Source organism: Haliaeetus leucocephalus, unplaced genomic scaffold (genome assembly GCF_000737465.1).
Source record: "Haliaeetus leucocephalus isolate CR32 unplaced genomic scaffold, Haliaeetus_leucocephalus-4.0 Scaffold206, whole genome shotgun sequence".
Lineage (NCBI taxonomy): Eukaryota > Metazoa > Chordata > Aves > Accipitriformes > Accipitridae > Haliaeetus > Haliaeetus leucocephalus.
Window position 1 is genome coordinate 976,299 of NW_010972642.1, and position 13,887 is coordinate 990,185.

The following is a 13,887-nucleotide window of genomic DNA, read 5'->3' on the forward strand; positions in this document are numbered from 1 at the left end:
AACAGGACACCACCAGCACTGCCTGCATCTATAATATCTCATACCAAAACAGTTATGTCAAAAGGCATACATTTGCTACAGTGGAGATGTAACTATAGGACATGCACCAAAACATCTAGACTTCAGGGTTTCAGCTCAAGGAACTGATCCAGCATCCAGTGGGGTCAGGAGAGATATTTTCAGTGACCTGTAGCAGGTTCTGACTCAGCCCCCAAGGTAAGGGAGACCCTGCCTGGTCACCTTTAATTATACATGTACAGCTCTGAGACTTAAGGTTTCAGTCTTTCATAACTATGAAACAGAATTGAAGAGACCTAAATTGCTTTTTCCCCCCTCAGGGCATTCAGCCAAAGAGGGTGCAACCATGGTTTTACTGAGGCACAAACCCAGAGGCAGGAGCCCAAGGTATTGAGAAACTGCTTGGCCAGCACAAATCTAAAGAGAAACTGAAGGGCACACCATGAGACCAACGGCCAGTGAAAGGCCAGACCGATAGCTCCAGAGACCGGAGACCACAGCACATCTACAGGAGACCTGGAACCAAGACAGCCAAGGAGGTGCTCAGGGCAAGACACCGCACGTTACAGCATAACTGACTTGAACATGACCCATGCCAAGGGCAGGAAGTTCAGAGAGCATGCACTCCTTGCCCCTGAAGAGGAACTACCAGCAAATGCAAGCAGGGCTTTCGTTTCACCACTGTGTACCCACTAGGAACCGGACCAAGGTGACAAAACATTGCACATTTACTGCCATGTGACTGCTGGTTTGTGGCCACTTTCAACAGTGCCATGGTCTAAGTTTGAACCAGCAACCTCAAGGTGAGAGGCTGTTATATCTCATTACTAGATCCCCATGCCTCATTAAATTTGCATTTATTTGGTTCTCACTGTTAGTGGTTCCTACAATGACCAGCTAGAAATTGCACAGAAATGTGCCTTTTTTCTTCCTTTTCACACTCTCTCCCCCCCCCCCTTTTTTTTTTTTAAACCAAAAGGCTGTAACACAACAGCAACGTAATGCAAAGTGAAATCCTTTTACAGCCCTGGGAAGGCCAAGATGTGTGCCCAATAAATGTAAGCAGACATGATATCCTTTATAATCACAGCAAGATGAAGATGTGAACTGAATAAATGCTTTAAAAACATCATAGATTCTATTAGATGCAAAAGATTGAAGCGTTAGGCACCTTTTAGCTCAACTTTCATTTAATTTACTGCTTGCTGTACTGTAGTCTAAAGGGAGTGAAAAAATCCTCTAATTTTTTTTTCCTTTTCATGAGCTGACCAAGGAGATGAAATCTGGGTACTTTAATTACCATTCAGAGCCAAAGGCCTGGCCTTTGATATGGAAATCCCACTTCAGCTCCAGCTTGCTGCTGCCTTTCCCTGTCCCCTTCTCCTTCCAATCTCCCAACATGAATTTTAAGTAGTCTTGTCAACACCTGACCATGAAAGCTAACAGAAGCCTGTGCCACTAAGTTGGTGCTGTTGCTAATTTTTTAAATTTTTTTTATTTTATTTTAGGACAGAAAGACTGGGGCAGGCAGGTTAGAAATTGGACAAACCTAAGCAACTAGATCTCAGCACCTTCTCATTCCTTGTCCGTACACGGTGCGGCCTGGCTGCACGCAGCAGCTCACATTAAAGGGTAAAAGAAAGAAGAAGCAGGCGGGGGGAGGAACGGATGAAAGCTGTCATGTACAGTTACCCTGTTATTGTCATCTGCCTGCTGCATGACTCCCAGCTTTGCTATAATTATTAATTGCACTTGTCAACTGTCATTAATTCCTCTTTAGCATCCCTGTCTTGGAGTAATTAGACAGAACAGCCTCACTGCACTCATTGTTTTGAGAGGCCCCTGAAAGAGCCCAACGGGCTCTGCGAAGAAACGACCATCATTAATACAATAGAGCACCTCGGCATTAACCCTTTCAAAGGTGTAGAAATGGGAAGCCATTGGCTCTCCCATCTTACAACTTCCAACTGCTGAACCCCCATTTCCCTTTTCCTTATGAGGGCTCCCATCCAATGACTCAGGAGCAGCTGGAGGCTTCAGGTGCTTCAGCTTGGGGCACCCCACTTCAGATGCTGCAAGGAGGCCTAATTTTCCAAGGGTGGGGACTCAGCACTCCCCAGCTGTCAGTCTAGATGTTATCTTGTGCCTGACTCTGAAGAGGAAGGCACAAAACACCAGACCATTTATAAAATTATCATCTTCATATTTTACCTCTTTCATCTAAGTTTACAGAGGTTCACCAAAAAGCAGCTGCAGGATTGTCAGTATTCCTTCATGCCCACTTCCCCCCCTTACCTGAGGAAAGAGACACAGAGTGCTTGTTCTGACTGCAGCTGCCGACAGCCCGGTGCAGGATCCCAAAGCCAAGCTTCACTATCACTGCCCCCATGATAGCCCTCCACACGAGACCCCCACAACATACTTCCCATAACTACATTATATTATGCACTACAACTGTCCCAAACCTCTCAATTCCCAAACCCAGTAATCTCCACCACTGTTACGCAGATCTAAGTGATGACCACAAACTACCTTATGCTTGGCATTCACTTGGTGGCTGCCCAGACGATGCACGGCAAGGAGTGGACTCTGTTTACTCTCCCAGGGTCACAATGCTGGGAAAGCATAAAAGCTCATGTATGTGGAAAAGATACAGTAAGAAGGCATAATTGTAAGTATCAGCAAGGGACAAAGCAACCAAATAGGATGATACTCTATTTGTACCACCGATCTTGAGAACAAAACTGCACTTTGCATTGGAAACATCAAGCATCCAGCTGCTGCTGGGGGGGGGGGAAAAAAGGGCGGGGAGGGGAGAGCATTCACTCCTAACTTCATTTTACTCTGGTACCTGACTATATATTGGTTGTTTAAAAAAAATAAAAATATGGGGAGGAACTAGAGCAACATGTTGTTGCAACAGGGAAAATATCTCTTAGTTTACTGCTTAGGTTCAACAAACTCTTTGGTTTACCTCTGCACCTAATCCACTCTCTCTTCTCATCTTTTTAATTATAATGCTGGAATTCAAAGTTGTTATATAAAAAAGGAAAAACAGCTAGACAGTAGCCAGACTTCATTTTACTGCTGCTTGGGGACACTCCAAGGTGCACTTGGGGACACTGGACAGACCTGTCTGGGGGCTTAGGAAGACCATACTGCACAATTATACCCTCAGTCCAAGAACTGGAAGTTGAGGGAGCGCATTTCCCCCCCCCCCCCCCTAAAATCCTAGGAAAGACTCATTCACACTAGGCAAGCAGTTTTGCCAAACCTGGTCACATCAAGTACCATCTTCAGCAACAGCATTCCTTTAAATGATTTATTTTAAATAGAACTATATATTCCTGGTTTAAAAACAAAACCTAGAATACTGAAAAGGAACTTTCTTCAGTCTACTAGCTTAACAGCAACAAGAAAAAACTTTGTGAAAAGATTTTTTTTTTTCCCTCCCCATTAAATTTTGCCTATCTTTTCAATGCTTGCCCAACTGAGATCAAAGCCACAAATTAAGAAGCAAATATACTCTAAAACAGGGTTTCAAAGTCATAAAATGTTAAAGAACTTTATTCAGAGCTTCACCTTCTTTGGATCTGGCTTAGTAGCTTGTGACTTACTGAAATAACAGAGAGCTTTATACAAAGCCATGTGGAATGTATTTATAGTACATATAGAAGCAGAAAAATCTTTCATAAGCATATGCATCAGCTTTTTGGCACTATGCATCCTGCATCAGAAATATGAATTTGGCCATAGATCTGATCAGCAAACACTTCTTTGCCTTTCTCTATTGTGGCTATAGTCAACCAATGCAAGAATTGCAGTGATTTTTTCAAAACAGGGCCCAGTTCAGCTGCATGTTAAGTACCATCACTGATTAAATCCCTTCTGCCTTTTTAAAAGATGGATTTCAGTGTCCCACAAAACTAGCTCTGTCTTTTATAAGAACTCAGTTGACAGCCAAACCTTATTAGTGAGAAGGTCTGCTAAACCACCTTTAAATTGCACACAAGGCCGAACTTATCTAAAGGTCTGATTTAATACAGTATATGCACATTATTACAAATTCCTGAATGGCCAATGATACTAGTTCCACAGGTAAATAAAATAAATAATTCTATTTTACTTTGCTAATGCCAGATGTTTATTTCACCTTCTTACATGAGTATGCTCTTGGGACAGATGTAAACCAATCCTGATTGCTGGCAATGAAGGCACCCTAGGATAAAGCTGGCTGAACTCACTGATGATTTCAGGTCTTTGGTGTGATCTACTGAGACATTTCTGGGATTTGGCCAGAAGCCACAGCATTAGCTCCAGTTATTTCAAAAAGGTGAAAAAAGACAATAGGTGGTTAACAGCCATTTCAGTGTGAATTCACATGCTTTCTGCAGTGAACTTCTGTCACCAGCATTTTGATGCACGGTTGGGAAGTTTTGCCAATTTAAAAGTGCAACTCGGCAAGCAGCTCTTTATCAAATGGATTCAGCTGCAAATACATGCATTCCTCTAACCCTTTATGCCTGTCCCCTGTACAGTAGATATTCCCTGAGTCATCCTGAGCCCATGTTTTCGTCTCCCTCCCCTTTACAGATCACACTAGCTAAAAAAGCAATTAACAAGAGTAAAGCACATAGAACATGTGCACAACCTTAAAAACACACCAATATCATTACAGATAAGTTGTCTGTTCCACAGCCTCTCCAATGAAGAGTGTTCAAGTGATGATTAACCAACAAGCTAAGTGTTCAGCTGCAATCTCAGCCCATTTTGAACGGGTTTTGCCCATGGCAAACTAAAGCAGAAGATTAAAAAAACCCTCCCAAATGGATTAAAAACCCAGTTAAATGACCATCTTTGAGGTCATTATAACAATATCTATATATGCACACATATATTTTTTTATATATAAGAAAGAAAGAAAGAAAAAAAAAAGCCTCAGACAATCCTTCTCCAGAGGATTACTTCAACACTTTTGACTTCAGAGAGATTGAAACTGATTCTCCTAAGCAAGCAGCTTTAACCCAAATCAGAACTCACCTCTCCACCAATCAGAAAGAAGCTTTTTCAAAAACTTATACTTTCTAATAGTTATATGGGCCTTAATCCTCTTGGAAACAGTTTTAGGTCATTATTCCGGGAGTTATTAGGTTGGAAAACAGCTTCTAGGCAAATGATGCTATTCACAAACCTTTTACACCAGAAATAATGGTTGGATTATTTCTGCCTCAAAAGTAGTCTTGAGTCTGATTTCTGATTTTCTTTACATCTGATGTTCCTGAGAAAAGGCACAGCTACTTGCTGTTAAATAATAAGTACTACTACTAATAATAATGAAAATTTTCAATATGTAAAAGTAATTTTATAAGGATTATAATGGCAGTAATGAGAGCAAGTTTGGATTTTAAGTGGAATGAAACATAATGCTTTATCTCCTGACTTCCAATGCTCTTGCATGTTTCCAAGGGCACCTGAATGCTTTGGTGTTTCCCCAAAATACCAGTTTCAAAGAACTTTCACAGATTTTTTTTTTTTTTTTTTAATCATATCTTCTAAATTGTTATTCCTTTTTCACATCTACTGGTGTCTCACAGCAATAGAGAAAAATAAAGAAGTATATTGAAGTTTGCTTCTTGCCCAGCAGTTGAGAGAAGGGTGATCACACATCCTTGAGTCTGGGAGTACCCCTGTTTCCAGGACCTTTGAGAGCACTTGCTGTTTCCACCAAAGCTTATGCTTTGCTTTCAGCTGCCAGTGCTCTGCAGAGGTTGACCACAAACTCACCAGGCAGCTGAGCTCACAGAACCGGCATCAGGTAATCACAGTACTTCTATAGTTGAAAATACAGAATTATCTATTCCATTTTTTAATTTCCTACCCTTGAACACAGGAAGCAGATGGGAAATAGGGAGTTCAGTACCTCCCCCACCCCAGATAGTTTCCTCCTTCTCTTTCCCCCAAAAATTGCCATTATGGAACATATGAATTTTCAGTAAGGACAGATATTTAAAACCATCATTAATGAGAGAAGCCAACCTTTTCCTCATATTATTTTTCTCAACGCTTGCACATACAACAACAACAAAACACAACCCATCACGGAGCTAGATCAAGTTGGTTTTGCAAACCTGCCACCAGTTACTACCACTGTGCAGGTCTAGATCTCTAAGCTGTGCATCTAATGGAGACTGTGGAGTTAGCACACACCTGAAATAGCCCCAGGAACTGGGAGCCCACAGCATCGTGAGCACTTCCACAAGCCCCTCCGCATCTCCTCTCTCTGTTTTTTAGCACTGGCAGAGTATACACAGACACCCTGAGAGTCCAGCCCAAAACCTGTAAGTCCAAAAGGCACTCCTGAAAAGTTGGCCACTCCTCCATTTCATAGTGAAAGTCAAATGTAAGGGGGGAGGGGAGGTCACCAACAAGAAGTCCATACAAATTAATCCATGCTACACTACGAACTTTACTTCCCTCAAGCAGATCAAATACTGAAATTTCAATGGCAATTTTTGCCTGAATAACAACTTCAGGATTTACCCCGTCACTTTTACATAAAGCTGTATATACATGTCAAGTACCCACAATCTTCTTTTTCTCAAAGAAAATAACTGAATTAAAAACTTAAAAGCCTGCTTGCTGTAAACTAGTTATTAGTAAATTTTCATCCATTAAGTCTTACCCTGAAGACAGCAATTCTATTCTTTGCAGAACAAGGGAGTCATAGTGGGAGATAAAACTTCAGCATCACAAAAACTTCAGCACAAAAAGAGCAGCAGCATCTCTGACTAAATGCTTCACTAAGGAAGTGATATCACAGAATCCGGTGGCCAAAGGATTCTGTGGTATCACTTTCTAAAGTATATTAAAAATGTATTAATTTGCCTAGATGAAAACTTCATCATCATTGCTCAGGAAAAAAATCCAAAAACCTACAGGAAAGGCCTTCCGAGGTAATCAAAAGCTAAAGAGACTTAACATAATTAAAAAGAAGAAAAGAAAAAGAATTGTTGCATTTGTTCTCCTTAGTTATATTAGGAATAAAACCCAAAACTAATGTAATAATGTATCCCAGCAGTTCAAATCTTCTAATTTATGTAGAATGGATTATTACTTAGACAATCTGACCCTGGGCAAAACTTCCTCAGTTGAGAAGATTTACAATCTAATTATGCAGGAAGTTCTGCTGAGACAGTTTGGGTGCAATGGTCTTCTATTACATTAGCTTAACTAAAATTGCTGCTTCTTTGCTTGCTTGGTGTTCCAAGTACTCATATGAAAACAGAAAATCTTTCATTCGCATCCTTTATTTCCCTTTAGTTTTTCTCACCATTACTGTATGCAGAAGCACTCATTCTCAACTGCAAATAGCAGCAAGGGGCTGAGGTTGTTAATGGAAAAGTACGAGTTGCCTTTCAGCCTTTTGCTTCGGCCCCTGTTTAGTGAACTGACTTTAAAAAGGACCATCAAACTGTTTTTCATAATTTTTACAATGATAGTTGCTGGGTTATTGCTCCCCTCCCTTATTGCAAATGCCCCTATAGAAAGCCTGAAGCTGAAATCTGTTCCTGTACACTTTCTTTTTCATCCTGCACACGCAAAACTAGTTTATTTTTGTAGGGTGGCTCAGAGATGTTTTGCTGCTGTCTCAGACACCTGAATATTTTTAGCAATCTATTTCATTAGATCAAAAAAAGATCCCTCAACACATAAAAATAGTGAGAGCTTTACAAGCCTGTAGAGGAAAAGACAGGAAACTTGGGTCTAACATAATCCAAAGTACCTTTTTTTGCCCTAGATATATTACAGTGTACTGATATAGCTGAATATACAGACATGTCCTATATTAACACAGATGGAGAAATCAGTGCCTTTTTTTCTTTACAGTAAGTGTTTTGATTTCAAAAGGTCAATGGATCATGTCATGGCCTTCAGTCTTGATAATTACCATGTGTAGTAATGCACATTTTTATCTACAGGTGGCAGACCTTTTAAAATCATCTTCAATCAAATTCATTAGACATTTTTGTTGATACTGCCACCCACATTAAAAAGTAAGGATTTGCAACATAAAGTTCTAATTAATGCAGTTCAATTTAGAGGACAGATTTGTCAACAAAGTGGCTCAATTCTCAAAGGCTAGTGACCCCTCTCAGAATGAAAGCCTTAAAAAATAATAATAATAAAAAAAAATCAGTTGCCCAGTAGATGGTAAGCTTTTATTATTTAAAAATCATTCAGCAACTCAGCAAAGGATTTCTTTTTTTTTCTCTAAAGTAGAAGTTTCACTTCCTTGATTATTAAACACTAGCTGGTAAATTAGTGATTTCTTCTTTGATAAGCTTACTTAGAAGAGGAAAAAATACAAGAATGTCGCAACTGACTTCTGGCAGTTAGGAAGAGAAAAGTGAATCATAAGACTTTTTCACATCTGAATCAATCATTTTAAAATACCATGACTTAGACTGTCATTACACCAGACTATTATCAATCATATAATTCTGCATTCAAACTTAGAGATTTTGTCCCAACAAGAACAGTGGAATAGCCCTCTGCATGTGGACAAAATTGTACTGAAATCAAGAAGGCTGTCCCAGGGTTTCATCTGACAGTTGGCCCTAAATCCTCAGTTACATCAGCTCTGGCTCTCTACTGCCTTCCACACCTTTTCCTCATTTCCACCTGTGAAAACTAGACTAACCTAAGTGTTACCTGTCATTGTGGCTGCATTTCTAATCCTGATATGGTAGCAGTTGCCACTCCCCTTGCAAAGGCAACAATTATACCAGAATACATGACTAGGATAGCAACCTGGTCATGCTAGGTGAAGCCTAACTCTAAAACAAACTCATCACACTCCACAGCATTTGACATACTCTAGTTCCTGAAGTCCACAATAACAAGATAAAAACCATGCTACCAAAAGGAGGTGCTTGTCTTTGAAACCTTAATTGTGCAAACATTTACTCTTCATGGCAGTCATGTTAAGCACAAAGACTACTACGGGATCAAGCAGACACATTAAATGTGGGATTACCTGTATCTGAGTCTCCTGTCAGCCCAACAACAACATTTAACAGGATTCTTCCCCATCCACAGTCCCTAACTGCAAGAAATGTAATTTTATAAAGTATTTGTGAAAATTTAGTTCTTGGGATATATATACTTACATATCAATACAACTAAAACATTGCACATATATCCACAAGTTTATAGTAATTTAGGGAAAAATCTTTATCTTGCCAGTAAATTTTAAAGAAAAAAAACAAACCCCAAAATCTTTTAAAGTTATCTTTCTGGAGGTTTTGAAGAGATTGAAATAGCACTGCAAAGCAGCTTGAATGAGTAACAAAGTATAAACTTAAAATGTTTACACTGGGCATACACATGCTGGAGAATATCCTTATTTACTTGATTATATGCTCACTCCTCCCCCTCCTCCCCAGTTCAAAAGAGTGGGTGAGAAAAATTGTGTACACTAATGTCTTTTGTGGTAACCTAGTAACCTTCTTTTTCTCCACAAGCTCTTCCTTCATACCACACTCTTCCACATTGCTAGCCCTCCAGAGTAATTGCCATATGTCTTTATATGGTTTTGTTTTCCTACCCAATGCAGAGGAGTTGGGGTTATTTTCAATCTTCGTAAGCTTGTAAACAGGATCAAACAGGAACCCGGTCATCAGCAAGAGGAAGGCTAGAAAAATAAAAGCAAATGCATATCAACAATTTTATTTTTAAAAAAAAAACAACATCCAAAACATGAAACAAAAGCCTGGGCTCTGCTAGACATCCCCCTCCCCATTCTTTTTGTTTAGTTCATGAACTCTTTTTTGCAGAACAGAGACTGGTGTAAATTAAAGTGTGACCCAAAATATATCACATGGAAAAGCTGCCATAGAAATATGTAATAGCAAAAAAAAAAAAGAAAGAAAATAATGTCTACTTTTATTAGAACTAAAGTGGCACCTCTTATCATAATAAATCAATACAAAGATTGAACTAGGAGAAAGATATGACTATATATTCCTGTTTCTCTTGAGTGTTTAAACAGCTAACCTACACTCACCGATTCTGTTTTTATATCCCCAACCTAACACGCTTGCATGATTAGCCTGTTTAGCATGGTTAGCAGTGCGAGTATGGCACTGGGAGCAAGAAGTCCTCTGCATTTGCCTCTGCTCCCAGCTGTCACTGTGTGAGTAGGAGGGTTACTCACACATTTACTCCACAACTTAGACCCCTGCCTCAGGGTTCTCTGAGCTGCACCTGAGCTTCCTACATGGGTGACAGAGTAGCATCTCCCCCAGGTATGACAAAGCCCAGGACTTCAATAACTAACATTAGATAGCATGACTTCCCAAACCCCACCTCATCCTCCACAGTTCAGGACTGGGATGCACCCCAGATCCCTCTGGGCACCTATTACAGTTATGACTGCTGCTGTTTTATCCCCAAGCCATCAGCATAGAGGGGAGAAGTGTTTTGTGGCATGAGGTGTACATGTGCGGAACACATGAGGTAGGAGCTGGGACCCCTCTGCAGAGGCATGGAAGAGCGCAACTGGGCTGTTTGACCCAGGCTGCCCTGCCTAGCCATAGGCTCCCCCTGCCATTACTAGCTTTGTGCCTCAATTTACATGGTTGCAAAACTGGACAAGTACGTTTTTATGTGACTCAAGTGTACATCAAAGCAGGGATTTGGAAACAAAAAACTCTAGTACTACTGTTATTTAGCTGGATCACACGGACACAGTTGCATAAGCAAGTCTGAGACCACACTTGTGACATGACACACGGAGTTCACACAAGCCAAAGTCCACACCATCTCAGGTGTGAAGTGGCTGTCCTCTCAGTCAGGTTTTGCACCCCTATGCTGTGTTACAATCTATTAATATCAATCTAGTCTAATCAAAACAGATAATTTGTAATATGAAACATATGTATGAATAAAAATAAATAAGAATTTCTTTTATTTTTAAACTACAAACACCCCAATTCTGAAATCAGTAACCTCAATATATAAAACCTGGCACTTTCTCTACTGGTTTAACTTGATGGAATTACTTTGCCAGTCCTACAGCTCAGAGCACTCTGAAAAGTGGCAGCACATAAGACCACCACCAAGATCAGGTTGCTGCATGAGGTTTCAAAAGACAACCATCCCTGGTTCATACTGAGCTCTGCACGCAGGCAAACTTTGTGAAGATAAATCTCAATTTCCTATATTATTTTTGAGCAATCAGATGAGGAAACAGAAATGTGCCCTCTATATTTTGTATAGAAATTTCCTCAAACAGAATTTCTGTCCTTAGAAAGATGAGTATCTCTGTGAGCTTTTCAAATAAATCCGTGTTGAAGAAGGGGGAAAAAGTCAGTCTTCAGTGCGGATAAGTCATCAAAATTTCCTTTTACAAAGAAAGGTCAAGATCTGCAAGACCTGTCAGACTACCTGGTTACCAGCATCTCAAAGAAACAGAAAATATAAATTGCTTAATGCTTGTTACTTGGTTATCTTATTAAACATTCATCAACTAATTAGCATAATATAAAATTTGTCCTTTATCTTCCTTCCCTAACCAACACATTAATACAGCAGACATGCACCAGGAGCTGAGGAAAGAACAAGCCCCGCTCAATTCACTCCCACTTAGGATGAGGTCCTGGGACAATGAAGACAGGTCACAGGACGATCAGACCCGTAACATTTGTTTACAGTAAACAAATATTCCCCACCATGTTTTTGTCTTTCCCACCAACCTGGAATCAAGGCATGGTGCTACTCCCTGTCCTCTTCATATAAGCAGAATACAAGGAAAAAGTAATACTCATTTTGCTCATTCTTGTGTTTGCTGCTACAAGCTTTGATCAGCGATACTTGCTCATCCTTGTCTCTGACCTATGTTCTCCCTTAACCAACTACTCTTTACAAACCTTTGTGATTTCCCATAAACCTTTTAGATTTGCGAAGAAGCCTTACTTTTTATTTCTCTGTACTTAGCACAATATCTTCCACAACCAGACCTGGACAGCTACAGGTACAGATACAACAAAAAATATGTACTAATGACAACAGTAGCTGTAATAATAATAATATCCTGAGCTAGAATCTCAGCTGGATCCAGGTTAGTTTACAACGGTGTGGCCCCCAGTTTATTCCCACACAACAGACTTAAGCATTTTCTACTTGTTAATTTTATCTACATAAAACTTTCTAGTTGGTGTCAAACAGCATACTTCAAAAGGGTTGTTTTATGACTGTTAGAAAAGAAAAAGCAGAATTGAGGCTAACACCTAGCCGTGAGCTTTGACATGCAGAGGAAGATTTTCTTTCAAGAGCAGAGCTGGAGACACCTGTATGGGAAAAGACCCTTTGGAAAAATCAGATCTACTTGGAATAAGCCAAGAATTAATTTGTTGAAGTAAAAATAAAAATGTGTTTGTAAAAGTAAAATACCACCTAATTACAACTGTTTATTAACAAGAGGATGAGACAATCCCCAAACATTAATAGAGACTTCAGAAATTGTGGTTCTTGGCTATGATCTTGAGTGATAGAACCTGCAAAAAAAGGACCTGTTGCCATGTGAAGAAACCTAGATCCTACTCTGAAATTAAATTCACTTTCATCTTAACTATGGTTTCCATAGGATGTATCTAAGAAAATTTATACTTTCAGCTATTTCTTTGACTTTCTATTTCCATAACATGTCCTACAATGTTTTTGTTTCTACAGCAACATGGTTTGGGGACCATTATTTGGGAGGACTGCAAGGGCAGCATTCCAGAAGCAGGCAAGAGCTCTGTGCACAGGAGTTAAAAGCATGGAAAAGCACAAACAGGAAACTGAAGAAACCCTTTACAAAACCTATCCCAATACGAGAGAAAATTTTAGGTACGAGTAAGTCTCAAACTGTGGGCACACATTCTTATGAAGACTTCTACAACATTACTATAGAGAGTAATACATCATATGCTGTATAACGTGCTATATTAAGTTTTATGTATTGTATTATATTTTACTAAAATGATTTAACTTCCCTGAATTTTAATAGTGGTAAAAACAGATCAACACCCTTCAAGACAGAAGTCCTACCTCTGACAACAACCTCCACACCATCATCCCCAGACAACCCTGCCTCAAAGAGGCTTCCAGTGATGCAATCTGCAAGTTCCTTTGTCCTGTTCAACCCTTTGCCTCTTTACTGAGGCCACCAGAAATATATCACTTGGTGACAAACATTGTGGTGGCTTTTCTGTGATGCTGACATTAGCTTGCAATAGGTTTTTTTTTAGGAAGCAAACAGAACAAAGCCCCAGAGTTACTCTGATCAGCCTTTCCAGAATAACAGGACATTCTGAAGGCACAAAGGAGAAGAGTGGGCAGAGGCCAGCCTCCATCTTTTGAAGGTGGGCAGTCCCACGGTGGCGATGGGTAGGATCTCATCTCACCTAACCAGACCGGGTATGCAGATAAGGCTATCTAACACAGCCTTTGCTAAGTAAAATACTGCCATCGCAAACATCTGCTGCATCTTTCTCAGTGATTAAGAAAAGAAAAAACCAAAAATGCCCAGTCCACCATACAGTGTGCATAAAACCCACAACCATTTACAGTCACCATGACTCACATTTCACCTGTGGGGTGGTTAAAGCTGCTTCCAGTTATGCATGGTGCAGTGCACCATAGAGAGCAAAATGAGGTTTTCTGCATATACTTTCATTTTCACAAGAACTTCCTGAGGCTTATGGCTGTTAGTTTTTAACTCTTCAAGTCTTAAGTCTGCCCATTAGGGTTGAGGTGAATTAGTGGAACAGCATAAAGAAAACTCTGTTGCTACATCTTCTGCAGATAAGGTCTTCAGTGTCTTGG